Raw genomic sequence first — 12,879 nt, forward strand, 5'->3', positions numbered from 1 at the left:
AGCTCAGCCTTGGCGTGTGGGCGGCATTTGGACATAGCGGTATTGGGCAAGAGGGACAGGGAGGCATTGCCAGTCTGTGGTCAGCCCTCTCTTCATTGACTGCCATGACTCTTGCCTGGCCGAGTGGTCAGGAGCAGGCTCTGGAGCCAGGCTGCCTCGGTTCATCCTAGCTGTAGTATACATTTGACTTGCTGGATGCCTCAGCTAGTGAGTTCCTTTCCTACTCCATGCCTCATGTCCTTATATGTAGCATAGACATAATAATAGTATCTATTTCTTAGGGTTACTGAGAGAGTGAAATGAGTCAGCACATGTCTGTTAGGACAGAACCTAGCCATAGAGAGTGAGACTTACTATTTAGTGACCATCTGTATAGGAAGGTGCTCAATTTTCCTCTCAGGTCCCATCTCCCTGACTTGGTAAATGCCTAAACTGAAATGGGATGGTGAACAATATAGACAGTGGTTTCTCAGCCTGAATACATTTATTTGTCCATGAAATATCCATTCAAATGTGAAGAACTATACTAAATATTTTAAAGCATAAATTAATAATACAAAGTTTCCATGAAATCCATTCAAATATGAACAACTATTAACATTCAAAAGCATAAATTAATATAAAGTTACAGGTTAAGACAAGTGATATTTCTCTGTGAATCCTCACAAGTGTCTGAAAGAAATGTCCTCATAATGGCCTACTATCTGCCCCTGTCAGCTCCCTGTTCTCATCTCCCACCACTCATTCCCTCACTCACCTGGACCAGGCACCTGGGCTTCTTGCTGATCTTCAAATGCTCTGTGTACAAACACCTGCCTTCTTTGCACTAGCCATTTTGGTGTTCTTTCTCAGATAGTCACATAGTTCGTAATCTCCTGTATTCAAGTATCTGAATTCAGGGATCCTCTCCTCAGGCCTACTCTGATCATTCTGTGAAGTAGCAGCCTCATCACTCTCCTCACCCTGCTCCCTGACTTCATATTGTGTTTATTGTCTTCCTCCCCTACTGGAATGTCTGCTTCCTGAGGACAACAACTTTTCTCAGTCACTGGTGTCCCCTCAGTGCCTGGCATAGAGCAGGTGTTCAATAAATATTTGTTAAAGGCATGAGTTAGTGAATAACAGACAGGTGCTATAGCCAAAGACGTAACCTTGTTTTTTCCCTCTCTCTAGATGCACAGTCTTTGACATCAGCTCTCCTGGGACCCTGAAGGGACACTAGAGTCCAGAATATTCTGAGGGTGAGTACAGTGTGGCTGGGTTTTGGGGTTTTTTGGGGTTTTTTTGCTTCAATTTTACAACTAATACACCTAAGCTTCTTTATTATTTAAAAAAAAAATAGTTATTTGAAAGAGTATCAAGGGAAAGATGGAAGTCTCCTTCACTATCCCTCTATACCTACAAGTCTAATGTCCCTCAGAAGTAATGACATCAGAAGGTCAGTGGGTATCCTGCCAGACCCCTTCCTGTTCATGAATATTTCTACTTATGTATATGCACACTTAGTATTTTAGTTTGCTATATAAAGATGAAAGCCATGCTATAGAGTTGCATCTGTAGCAGTTTCTCACTGTCCCCAGCAGTAGTATATCTTGGAAATCTTTGTTCATAGCATGCATTGGTATGTCAGTCTTTTTTCTCTTTTCAACTTTTAAACTCACTTTTTCTTAACTTACAGAAAGTAAAATTCACTCTTTGCTATACAATTTATGTAACTCTCACCACAGTCATGAAGGTGACCCTGTCGCCCACCTCTGCATAGGCAAAAACTGCGGTGTAGGTATTTATACATAATTAAAACATGTAAATATTATAAATGCCTTTAATATAAAAATTTTGACTATGATATATCTAGGTTTCTGGGGGATTTGTTAGTGAACACCCTCTTTTGTTTCTTTGGGATAGAGCCTAAGCAGAGGAGTGGCCTTGGAGTATGTGGCATTCCTGGTGGGGCGTTCCAAAGTGGGACACCAGCCTTTGTTGGCAGGATGCGATGAGGGCACTGAGGAGGCGTTGTCTGATCCTCGAAGCACCAAGAGGCCCTAACAGTGTGGAAAGTGGGGGCGCTGGAAGATTCTGGCATCCAGACTGTGGATGGCAGGCAATGATGTTGGCTCAGTTACAGAGACTAGTCACTTGAGCTTTGGGAACTGAGTGAATCAAGACAGTAACTTCTCTCCTGACTATTGAGCCCCATCACATTCCTTCATCCTGGCCTAAGGTTCTGCCTGGATTCTAGGAGCTTGTTTGTGGGACAGTCTCTCGGGGCCAGATTTTCATCAAACGATGCTTCTTAGCACAATTCTTTATTAACTTTTTTAGTTTTAAGGAATTTTAGATTTACAAAAGAGTTGCAAAAATAGTACAAAGAATTCACATATATATATAAAACCATCACTCAGTTTCCCCAATATTCCCATTTTATATAAGTTTAACACAACTATGAAAACCAGGAAATTAACACTGGTCCAGTACTATGAACTAAATGACAGACTTTAGCCTAGTTTCGCTCATTTTTCCACTGATGTCCTTTTTCTGTCCCAAGATCCTATCCAGGATCCCATACAGCACTTAGTTGTCATGTCTCCTTAATCACCTCCAATCTGTAACAGTTCCTCAGTCTTTTCCTTGAAAGAGGACAACTCTGTTATTTTGTAAAATGTTTCACTATGGGTTTGTCTGGTGTTTCCTTATGACTAGATGGAGGTTATGCATTATTTGGCAGGACACCACAGAGGTCATGTGCCCTCTTCAGTGCATTGGACCAGGGGATCCTTGATGTCCCTGTGTGTTATCACTGGTGCTGTTAACCTGAATCAGTTGATTAAGGTGCTGCCACTGGGTCTCCACTGTAAAGTAACTGTTTTTCCCTTTGTAACTGATAGATACCTTGGGGGAGGTACTTTGAGACAATGCTTATTTCTCCTCACTCCCACTAATTTTGGCACAGAGGTGAATCTTGCTTGCAATAGTTATTATTGTGGTATTCCCCTAATGGTGATTTTTGTATGTCCCCCATTCCTTCTGCATTTATTAATTGTCCACATAATTAATTTTGAAAGGAAGACCTGTTCCTTCTCATTTATTTCAGCTTTTGGTTATTAACATATTTCTGTATGGCTTTAGAGATACTCATTTTATTATAGCACATTCCTGGTTAATGTGGTGAGAAGTCCTAAGGTTTGAGTGAATTTCTAGTATCACCTCAAGCTTCAGGAAAACCAGCATTTTCCAGCATTCTACATGGTAAACCTTAGGGAACTGGAAAGCAGGAAATAGGGTTTCATTTGGTCATGCATTTGCTTTAAGACAAGTGAATACAGGATAAGTTGTTTGGGGACAAGTCACTACAGAGATAAGTAAAGCAGACAGGGGACTGACTGGGAGTCACCAGGGGCGACTTTAGACAAGGTGATCTGGAAAAGTCTCTCTGAGGAGACCCTGGGTGGAGGGAGTAAGGCAGGTGCCTGACCTTATCTTTCACCACCCAGTGAGAGATCTAACTGAATTATCTCATTTTGGATCAGGGTTTCAGGATTCATGGCAAATAAAGAAATGTGTCCCCTCTCTGAGGGGCAGCTCCTGCTTACCTGTAGCTCACTGTTGCCGTGTGGAAATGCCAGGCATTGCCAAATCTTCTGATATTTTTCCCCAATAAAAGGCAGAAATGAGGTATTCTTGCTAGTTCATTGAGCCCAAATTATGTCAGATAATTTTTAGTGGTATGTGGATGAATATATTTTATTTCTTTTCATTGTATTTATTTACTGAGTTACCTTTGTAGCAAAGGATTTTTATTTTGCATTTTGGTGGTAATGCCAATTCCCTTTTAAATATATGTATGTATATATAAGTGTAAAAGTGAATTAATTTAAAGAAAATATTGAGTAAATAGTCGTGCAGATGGGATATAGATGCAGCTGAAAAGAAAAGGCGGAACAGAGTGACTGAGCTTTGGTAAACACTATTCTGGCTCGGCCTTTCACTCTTTCTTCTAGATCTGGAGTTCTTAACTAGGAACCTGAACAAGGTTTGACAAACGATTACCATGGACATGGGCCCCAAGCCCCAATTTTTGCCATGGTGGGTGTATCAGCCAAGAATGCTTTCAGCTGCAAGAACAGACAACCCAGCTCACAGCAGCTTAAACAAAAGAGGATTGATTTCCTTCCCATCACAATAAAACCTGGAGGCAACTTGGCTGCCATTAGTCGAGAGGCTGAGTGATGTTCAAGCTGGAATCACTGATTCTCTTGGCCTTCCCCTCATGGTTATACGGTTGCTACTCCAGCTCCAGCCAGAACAAAGAAGGGGAGACTCAACTCCAGGAGCTTATGTTTTTCAGTTCTGGACTGCTTAAGCACTCCCAGAATCCCCCAGAAGATCCGAATTACATCTCATTGGCCAGACATGGGTCATATGGCCTTCCCTAGCTCCAAGGAGGGTGGCAAATTTCAGCTTCTCCTTAGAAGGAAGTCAAAGAAAAGGGGAATTGAAAGTGTCAGTTGGGTTAGCAGCCAGCAGCGTCTGGCTCCACAGGCGAAGAAAAACAATAATAATTAGCATTAGTGGGTGATGACTTTGTCAAGCCCAGCAGTAAGCCTTTTGCGTGCATGATCTCATTCAGTCAGCACACCCAGCCTATGAAGTTGCTCCTGTGGTCTCCCCATAGGAATGACTTGGAAACTGAGGCACAGAGTAGTGAAGCCTCTTGCCAAGTAGAGAAGCCAGGGTGGGAACCTTTGCAGTTTGTCTTTACAGACCTGACTCTTTGCTACTACCCTTCATTGCCTCATAAGAGGTTTGGGTATCCTAGCTGGCCTCAGCTTAAATTCTTCCAGCAAGGGAGGAAGAGGGCAAGCATATTTTGTTTTGGGGAAATTTTGATTATTAAAAACTTTTCTTGTGCATTACATCTGCTCTGTGTAACTACCTCTCCACTGGTCCTGGTTTGGTCCTGGTGAGCAGCACCAGCCACTTGTCTTACTGGCAACCCTTTGGGGCTTAGAAGTGGTTGAGAAGACTTCTCTTGATCTCCCTTTCTCAAACAAATTGTAGCTGTGCTTTTCATTATTCTTCCCAAAATGAGGCCTCCTGCCTTGGGGTTTTTTCTTTCTCGGGGCTCTGCTGGTCGACTCAACACACATTCAATATGTGCCTTTGTGCCCATCCCTGTAGTGCTGAGCTATATAGGTGAGACAGCTTCATGCCTAGGTGGGTCCTGCACTCATTCATTCAGTGAGGGAGGCACACCCTCAATGATAGCTCAGCAAGGTCAGGGCTGTATGGGGGAAGCCAGGGGACAGTGGGAGCCCAGAGGAGGTGTCCAGCCCTGCTTGGGTATCAGGGAGGGCTCCTGCAAGCATCTTTGGGCCTTAGAAGAAGACTAGAGATGCATCAAGCAACAGTTTCTCATTTCTGAACCTCCACTCCCTTCCTCTGTAAAATGAGGGATTTAGACTTACGTTTCCATCTGTCCATCCATTCAACAAACACTGACTGGGCATATCCCATTTTCTGACTTACAGGGATATCCTACTGGAAAGATGGTACTCTGAGAGCTTCTATTTCTCCTAAGGTTGTCTTGAGAATTAGAAGGTGATTACAAGTCTCAAGTACTTAGGACAGTGCCTGGCACAGAGTAGTCACATAATAGATAAGATGGTGGCAATGCCAGTGGCTTACATTCATTAGCCCCTACTACATGTCAGAGGTTAGGCAGCTTAGTCACCAGCCCATAAGATAATAAACTTTTAGCTTCTGCATTTGTGATTGTTTATTCCCCAAGCTTGCATGGTTCCTGGATATGGCAGAACTGTGCTTTGGGAACAGGCTTGTACAGTTGAGGCCTATGCCAGAAATTTTGCAGGTGAAAACAGGAGTTTCTTTGGTCTGTTTGGAAACCCAAGCTGTTATCCTCCCAGTCCCCTTTCCATCTAGTCTCCAGGCCTCTCGGCACTGACCACTAGCACATAGACTCCCCTTGACCTCAGTGGCCAAGAATGCATAGATGCTCTGCTCAGCCCATCAGTCCAGTCCCAAATTAGACCTGACAGCATGATTTATTCTCTGGGATGGAGCTGGAAGGGCAGAGCCCCAGTGAGTGATTCCACAGGAAGGCTGTCTACCCTAATTAGTGCAGGTCCTTTATGCACCCTTGCAGTTTCAGCTTCTTCCAGCTAATAGAGCTTTCCAGGTATTAGGGCTTCTGATCTGCCTTCTCCCATCCCCACGGGCTGAGACTTAGCCATGATCCCTTAAGGATCTGTTTTATGAGGACCTCTGCTGAGGCTAGCTCTGTCTGAAGGGAGCCAGGGCTCTGTCTGGGTCCTTTCATCTGCTGCATCCAGAATTGAAAATGGCGATTCCAATTTTTCAGCTTAACAGTGGTGCAAAAGCAATATGCATTCAGCAGAAACCATACGCCAAATTTTGAATTATGATCTTTTCCAGGGCTACCAGTGTATGGTAAGATGCTCTGGTGATACTGAGCGGTGGCAGGGAGGTGATTTTGCCCAGCTATAGGCTAATGTAAGTGTAGGTGAGGCTGCGCTATAGTGTTTGGTAGGTTAGGTGTATTAAAGGCATTTTTGACTTACAGTATTTTCGACTTATGCCAGATTTATCAGGGCGTGACCCCATCATAAGTTGAAGAGCATCTGTAGTTGTTCTCTCTGCCTCCCTCATTCTTTCACTGAGGTTCAGTACTGGCAGCTGGGAGCCACTGCCTTGCTCCTCACCTCCCAGTCTGTGATCACAATTCCTCCAGCTGCCTTCATTTATTCCCAGGACTGCCAGTGATAAGCAGGATTCTACTGCTGTAACAAATTAATCCTGAAATTCTTGAGGTTGGGACAAAACAAATGTCTATTTTTTCCTCATGACATAAGGCAGAGCAGGGTGGGGCTTCACCTTGTGGATCAAGGACCCAGTCTAACAGGTTCCCTGTCTTAAAGCCTCATGACAGGACATAGAGCCTTCAGGGTCACCATGGCAGGACAGGGGACCTAGAAGGTCATACAGCAGAAATTAGTGACACAGTTCACTTCTGCTCCCCCCTGGAACTAGTTGTATGGCCCTGCCCAACTATGAGGGACTGAAAATGTAGGGGACACATGAGTATTCAGTGAGCAGTTAACATCCTGGCCACAAGAGACAGGTATGGTTTTTATTAACTACCTACTGTGTGCCGGGTCTTCTAAGAGCTCTGGACATACAAAGGGTTTCCTTCCCTCCTGGAACTCATAGTTCACTGGAGGAAACAGAATCTAAGTAACAAAAGCAGCCCTGTAATTATGTCTGTGCTAAGTGCCTTGATGGAGGAGCGTGAGAGCATATCCAAGGGGAGCCTGGCATGTTTGGATTGACCAGGAGATGTCTATCATGAGGACAGCCATTTGAGAGGAGGCCTGAAGGATGAGTAGGCCTTCCCACTTGAGAGAATGGCATTAGTGGAGTCCTGGATATGGGGAGGAGCTGGGCTCTGAGAAGGAACTGAAAGACAGCCAGCGTAACTGTATGATCATGATAAGGGCAGATCATGAAAAGTCTGCTTGGCTGTAGGGCAGAATTTGGTATTTGTAAGAATTAAATGAGCTTAGTCATTTTTTTAAAAGATTTTATTTATTTTCAGAAAAGAGGGGAAGTGAGAAAGAGATAGTGAGAGGAACATCGATGTGTGAAGGGAAACATTGATCAGTTGCCTCTCGCACACCCCTGACTGATTACCTGGCCCAAAACCCAGGCATGTGCCCTGATCGGGATTCAAATTAGCAACCTTTTGGTTTGCAGGCTGGCACTGCATCCACTGAGCCACACCAGTCAGGGGCAACCTCAGTCATTTTTTCAGTGAATGCTAAGGTTCTGCTCTTTGTCAGGCAGTGTTTCAGGTGCAAGGGACATAGTAGTGAACAAGACAGACAAATATCTCTGCTCATGGAGTTGGCATTCTAGAAGAGGGAGATGGACAATGAACAAGAAAAACAAATATTTAAGGCCATTTTATTTGGTGAAAAATTTAAAACCAATAAATAGGGTAATTTAACAGAGAGCATATACTTTAGATGCTTTGGGCTTATGTGTAACAGAAAACCCCATTTGTGTCAGCTTAAACCATCAGGAAATGGGGGGCTCCCCAACTCCAAGTCCAGGGGTTCTTCAGGCCTCTTTCTAGGCTGATGACATGACAGCTCAACAATGGCATGGAGAATCAAGGTGGCGAAGGAGTGAGTGGAAGTCACACTGACCTCCTCCTAGGACCAACCACAATTACAACTAAATTGTGGAGAAATCACCTGGAACAAACAACTGAACAATAGCGAGAGAGGAGCCGTGTAACCTTGGAGACAGAAGAATCGGCTTTAGTGCAATCTAACTGGTAAGGAGTGTGGTACAGACCTGAGAAGACGGGCGGGGCGCCAATGAGCGGCAGCACCAGAAGGATATTGAAAGGACCAGTGGGATCCACCTGAGAAGAGCAGGGTCTAAACCATGAGCGGGGATCTCTAGCCCACAGCACCAGAGCCCAAACAGTACACAGAGAACAGCCAGCTGCGAAAAGCGGTAGGGTTGCTCTTTGCCAGAGACAGGCAGCTGGAGACACAAAGACCGTTGGGTAGGGCCAACACAAAATTTTTATTTGCAGCCACTTACCCTGGTCTCCAGCAAAGGCGGGGACGGAGTGGCTACAGACGCCTGAGAGACTGGGGAAGGAGGCTGTGGGGAAAGAACTGAGAGAGAAGCTGGTCGGATCTGTGCTGACTCATCCCGCATGCGGCAGCAGCCATTTTGCCCAGGAAGAGGCCACTCCCCGAGTGGCACCAGCGTCAAAGGGCCCAATAGCCCCACCCCCAGGTCGGATTCCACCCCGCCCTGTGCTGTCTAAGCTGCCTGCTGAGTGCAGAGTGGCAGCCACAGACAGTAGATCCCTGGCTAAAGGGGACACAGAGAAGTCTGGCAACACTTGAGGGGAGACTGGGGACAGAGGCTTTGGGGAGTGAATGGAGAGAGTAGCCGGTAGGATTCCAGTAGGGACTCCACCCGTCTCTGAGCTGTTTACAGCGCCCTACTGAGTGCAGAGTGAATAGATTAACAGGTGAAGGAGACAGCCACAAACAGTAGATTCCTGGAAGTCTCAAACAGACTGCCTAAGGTCAGACAGGGTGAACATCTGACATTAAAAGAGGCAGATCCAGGAAGTAAAAACAGCAGTCTCCTACCATAGAAGTCCACACCACAAAGTCAGGAAATCAAGACAGATCAACTTAAGCAGAAGCAAAAGAGAAGAGTCTCACAAATAATGGGAATACAAAGAAATACGCCCCACTCGAAGGGAAAAGAGAAATCCCCACAAAGAGAACTAAATGAAATAGAGGCGAGTAAACTATCAAATATTGAGTTCCAAACAATGATTCTAAGGAAGCTCAATGAGTTCAGTGAGCTCAGAGAGAATTACAAAAAACTACAGGGAAACTACGAGGAACTTACTGCAAACTATATCAGCATGAAAAAGGACATAGAAACTATCAATAAGAGACAAGAGGAAATGAAGAATACAATTTCTGAATTGAAGAACACAGTAGAAGGAATCAAAAGCAGGCTAGATGGAGCTGAGGACTGAATCAGTGAGCTGGAGGACAAGGTAGAAAAAAGTTCCCAGAAAGAGCAAGAAAATGAAAAAAGACTCAGAGCATGAAGAGGCGTTCAGAGAAACACAGGACAACCTAAAATGTAATAATATCCATATAATAGGGACACCAGAAGGAGTAGAGGATGAGGAAGGGATAGAGAACGTGTTTGGAAAAGTCATGATGGAAAACTTCCCTAATTGGAGGAGAGAAAAAGTCACACAAGTCCAGGAAGCACAGAGGGTCCCTTTCAAGAGGAACCCAATGAGGCCCACTCCAAGACACATCATCATTAAAATGGCAAATATCAAAGACAAACAGAGAATCCTAAAGCAAGCAAGAGAGAAAGAGGTAGTAATATACAAGGGAGCCCCGATAAGGCTAGCATCTGACTTCTCAACAGAAACACTGCAAGCCAGAAGGGACTGGCAAGAAATATTCCAAGTCATGAAAAGCAAAGGCCTGCAACCAAGACTGCTCTGCTCAGCAAGGCTCTCAATTCAAATGGAAGGTAAAATAAGGAGTTTCCCAGACAAAAGAAGGCTAAAAGAATACACCTCCACCAAACCAGCACTGCAAAATATGCTAAAGGGACTGCTTTAAGATGAAGAAAAAGTTTCTACAAATACCCAGTTCCTTTCAGAGTTGCCAATACTTGATATTACCAGTATTTTTAATACGTATTAATCTGATTGTGACAATGATGTTATTTTAATTGTTCCTTTACTATTTGTTGAAACCCAACCTGTTTTAGTATATTTCTTGCCTATTTCTATTATTTTTTTTAAAAAGCTTTAAATGACTTTTTGGTATTCTTTACCCATTTATTGATTAAAGGTTTGTAGAACTTTTTTACCTGAAAAAGAAAAAAACAAGAAACAAAAAACCTATTAACCATGTTTTAGATGGCAAATACTCTTCTATTCTATTCCTTGTACTTTAACTTTTTTTATATGTATATACTATATAGTTAAATGTTTAATATAGTCATATTGTCAATATTTACTTTATAACTTCTGAGGTTGAATATTTTACTTCAGGTCATGAAAAATATTAGTTCTATTTTCTTCTAAAGCTCCTTAGATTCTACATATTGAGTTTTAACTCACCTGAATATTTCTTGTATAATGTGTGAAATAGGGCTCTATATTTGTTTTATTTCAAGTAATAGTGGTCCGTGCACCTTATTTGTTGAATAAGCCTTATTTTACCCATTGATTTGAAATATCAACTTAACATTCATATAATAACCAGATATATATGTTTGTCTCTAGAATGTTCATTATATTTCATTGATCTACTTGATTATTTCTGTGCTGATGTCATGTTGGTTTAATTGCTGAGACTTTATAATGGTTTTAAATTTTTTTAATATTTTATAATTAACTTTGACATTTAAAAAATAAATAAATAAAATCAATCTACATTTAAGAAAGAGAGATGGAACTCTTACCTTTTGCGACAACATGAATGGAAGTGGAAAATATTAAGCTAAGTGAAATAAGCCAGTTGATGAAAGATAATTACCATGTAATCTCACCTATAAGCGGACTCTATTCAGCAAAATAAACTAATGAACAAAATAAACCACAGGCATGGAAACATGGAGCAGACTGAAAGTGACCAGAGGGGAGGGGAAAGAGGACAGTGGTGGAAAGAAGGGAAAGGGACTAGACAAAGAACATGTATGAATGACCCATGGACATGGACAACAGAATAGGAATTGACTGTGGGAGTGGGGGATGGGGGTTGGTTGGGTCAAGGGGGTAAAGGGGGAGAAATTGAGACAACTGTAATAGAATAAACATGATTTATAAATTTACACACAAAAAAAAACAAAACAATGGCATCGAGGACCCAGATTTAGTCTACTCAGCTCTGCTGTGTCTGATGCTGCCTTTTCCTTAAGGCAAGTCCCTTCCATGGTCATAAGGTAGCAGTTAGGGACACTACAGGAAGTCTCAGGTGGGAACAGCATTTTTCAGACTTTGTATGCCCCCAGATCTCTGCCAGCTCACTTTTGTGGGCAACGAATTGTAGGGCCAGTGGGAGAGCAGAGAGGAGGCAGCTGCCCTAGTCCAAATGTAAGGTGATGGAGGGGGCGACAGGACCAGGGTGAGGGGAGTGGAGGGTGGGGAAGTGCAGGTTAGGAGGTAGACTGGACAGGGCTTGCTAACAGTGTGGCTGCTAGAAAGAGGGACTGCTCCACACATACATGTGGATGTCCACCATGTACTGTCTTCTGCTTGTAAAAGTCATGGTGCACATTTGCACTTTACAGGCTATGAGAAATCTTGCAGGAGAGAAACCTGCTTCTTTGACTGTGGAACCTTTTTATTTTCTAAAAGACACTTACTGACATGGTCTGTAGAAAAGTTTGAGCCCTGACTGGTGTGGCTCAGTGGATTATGTGCCAGCCTGTGAACCTAAGCGTCACTGGTTCAATTCCCAGTCAGGGCACAAGCCTGAGTTGCAGGCCAGGACCCCAGTAGGGGTGCACTAGAGGCAGTCACACATTGATTTTTCTCTCCCACTCTTTCTTCTTCCCTTCCCCTGTCTAAAAAGAAATAAATGAAAAAAAAATTATTTTAAAGAAAAGTTTGAAAAAATTTGCTTTGATAACTATTCCCATTGTTGCTGCACAGTAGTCACCTGGGAGCTTTAAGAAACTTCCAGGCCTGGGCCCCACCTCAGGCCAATTCATTAGACTCACTTAGGGTAGAGCCAGGCATGCAATGTTGTTTTAAAGCTCCCCAGGTGTTTCCAGGGCTCTGCTGAGGACGAGGACTGCTACTTTATCATGTTCTTAGGTGAGTTTCATGTTATAAAGCTGTATTGTTTGCTTACACGTCTGATTATCTAAGTCACATTTGTTTTTTGTTTACAAAAAGAAATCAAAGGACCCAGAATCCTCCAAGATAATCACTTTTACAAACTAATGTGTACCTTTCCAATTTTTAAAAAATATTTGTACTTAAAATACTATGTCCCAAAATAAGGTGATTTCCCACCCCTCCAAAGAGACAACTTTTAAAAAATTGGGGGCCCATTTAAAATATTTAGCACTTGCCTTTGAGTCATTCAGACTAAGCATTCCATTATAAAAAATAAATGACATCAGGAAAATTCAGTTCCATCTAACACAGTGGTACTTTCCTTCAAGACCATTTTCAGTATGGCCTTACGCACTCTTTTTTTCAGTTTTCAAAATTCTAGTTTAAATGCCCCTCTATACAGGAAAACCTCCATCAAG

At 43.0% G+C, this 12,879-nt stretch overlaps 1 protein-coding gene across 2 annotated transcripts in view; it reads left to right on the forward strand.

Moving 5' to 3' along the window:
- Positions 1-12,879, forward strand: part of SIPA1L3 (signal induced proliferation associated 1 like 3) — a 247,115-nt gene that overhangs the window by 94,876 nt on the left and 139,360 nt on the right. For both annotated transcript variants that reach the window (XM_054589095.1, XM_054589094.1), the window contains exon 2: positions 1,174-1,241. The gene's annotated coding sequence lies outside the window, so the exon portion shown is untranslated. The remainder of the gene's footprint in view (positions 1-1,173; positions 1,242-12,879) is intronic.

The sequence above is a fragment of the Pteronotus mesoamericanus genome, unplaced genomic scaffold, assembly GCF_021234165.1.
Source record: "Pteronotus mesoamericanus isolate MK-2021 breed Mesoamerican mustached bat unplaced genomic scaffold, CSHL_Meso_final scaffold_165, whole genome shotgun sequence".
Lineage (NCBI taxonomy): Eukaryota > Metazoa > Chordata > Mammalia > Chiroptera > Mormoopidae > Pteronotus > Pteronotus mesoamericanus.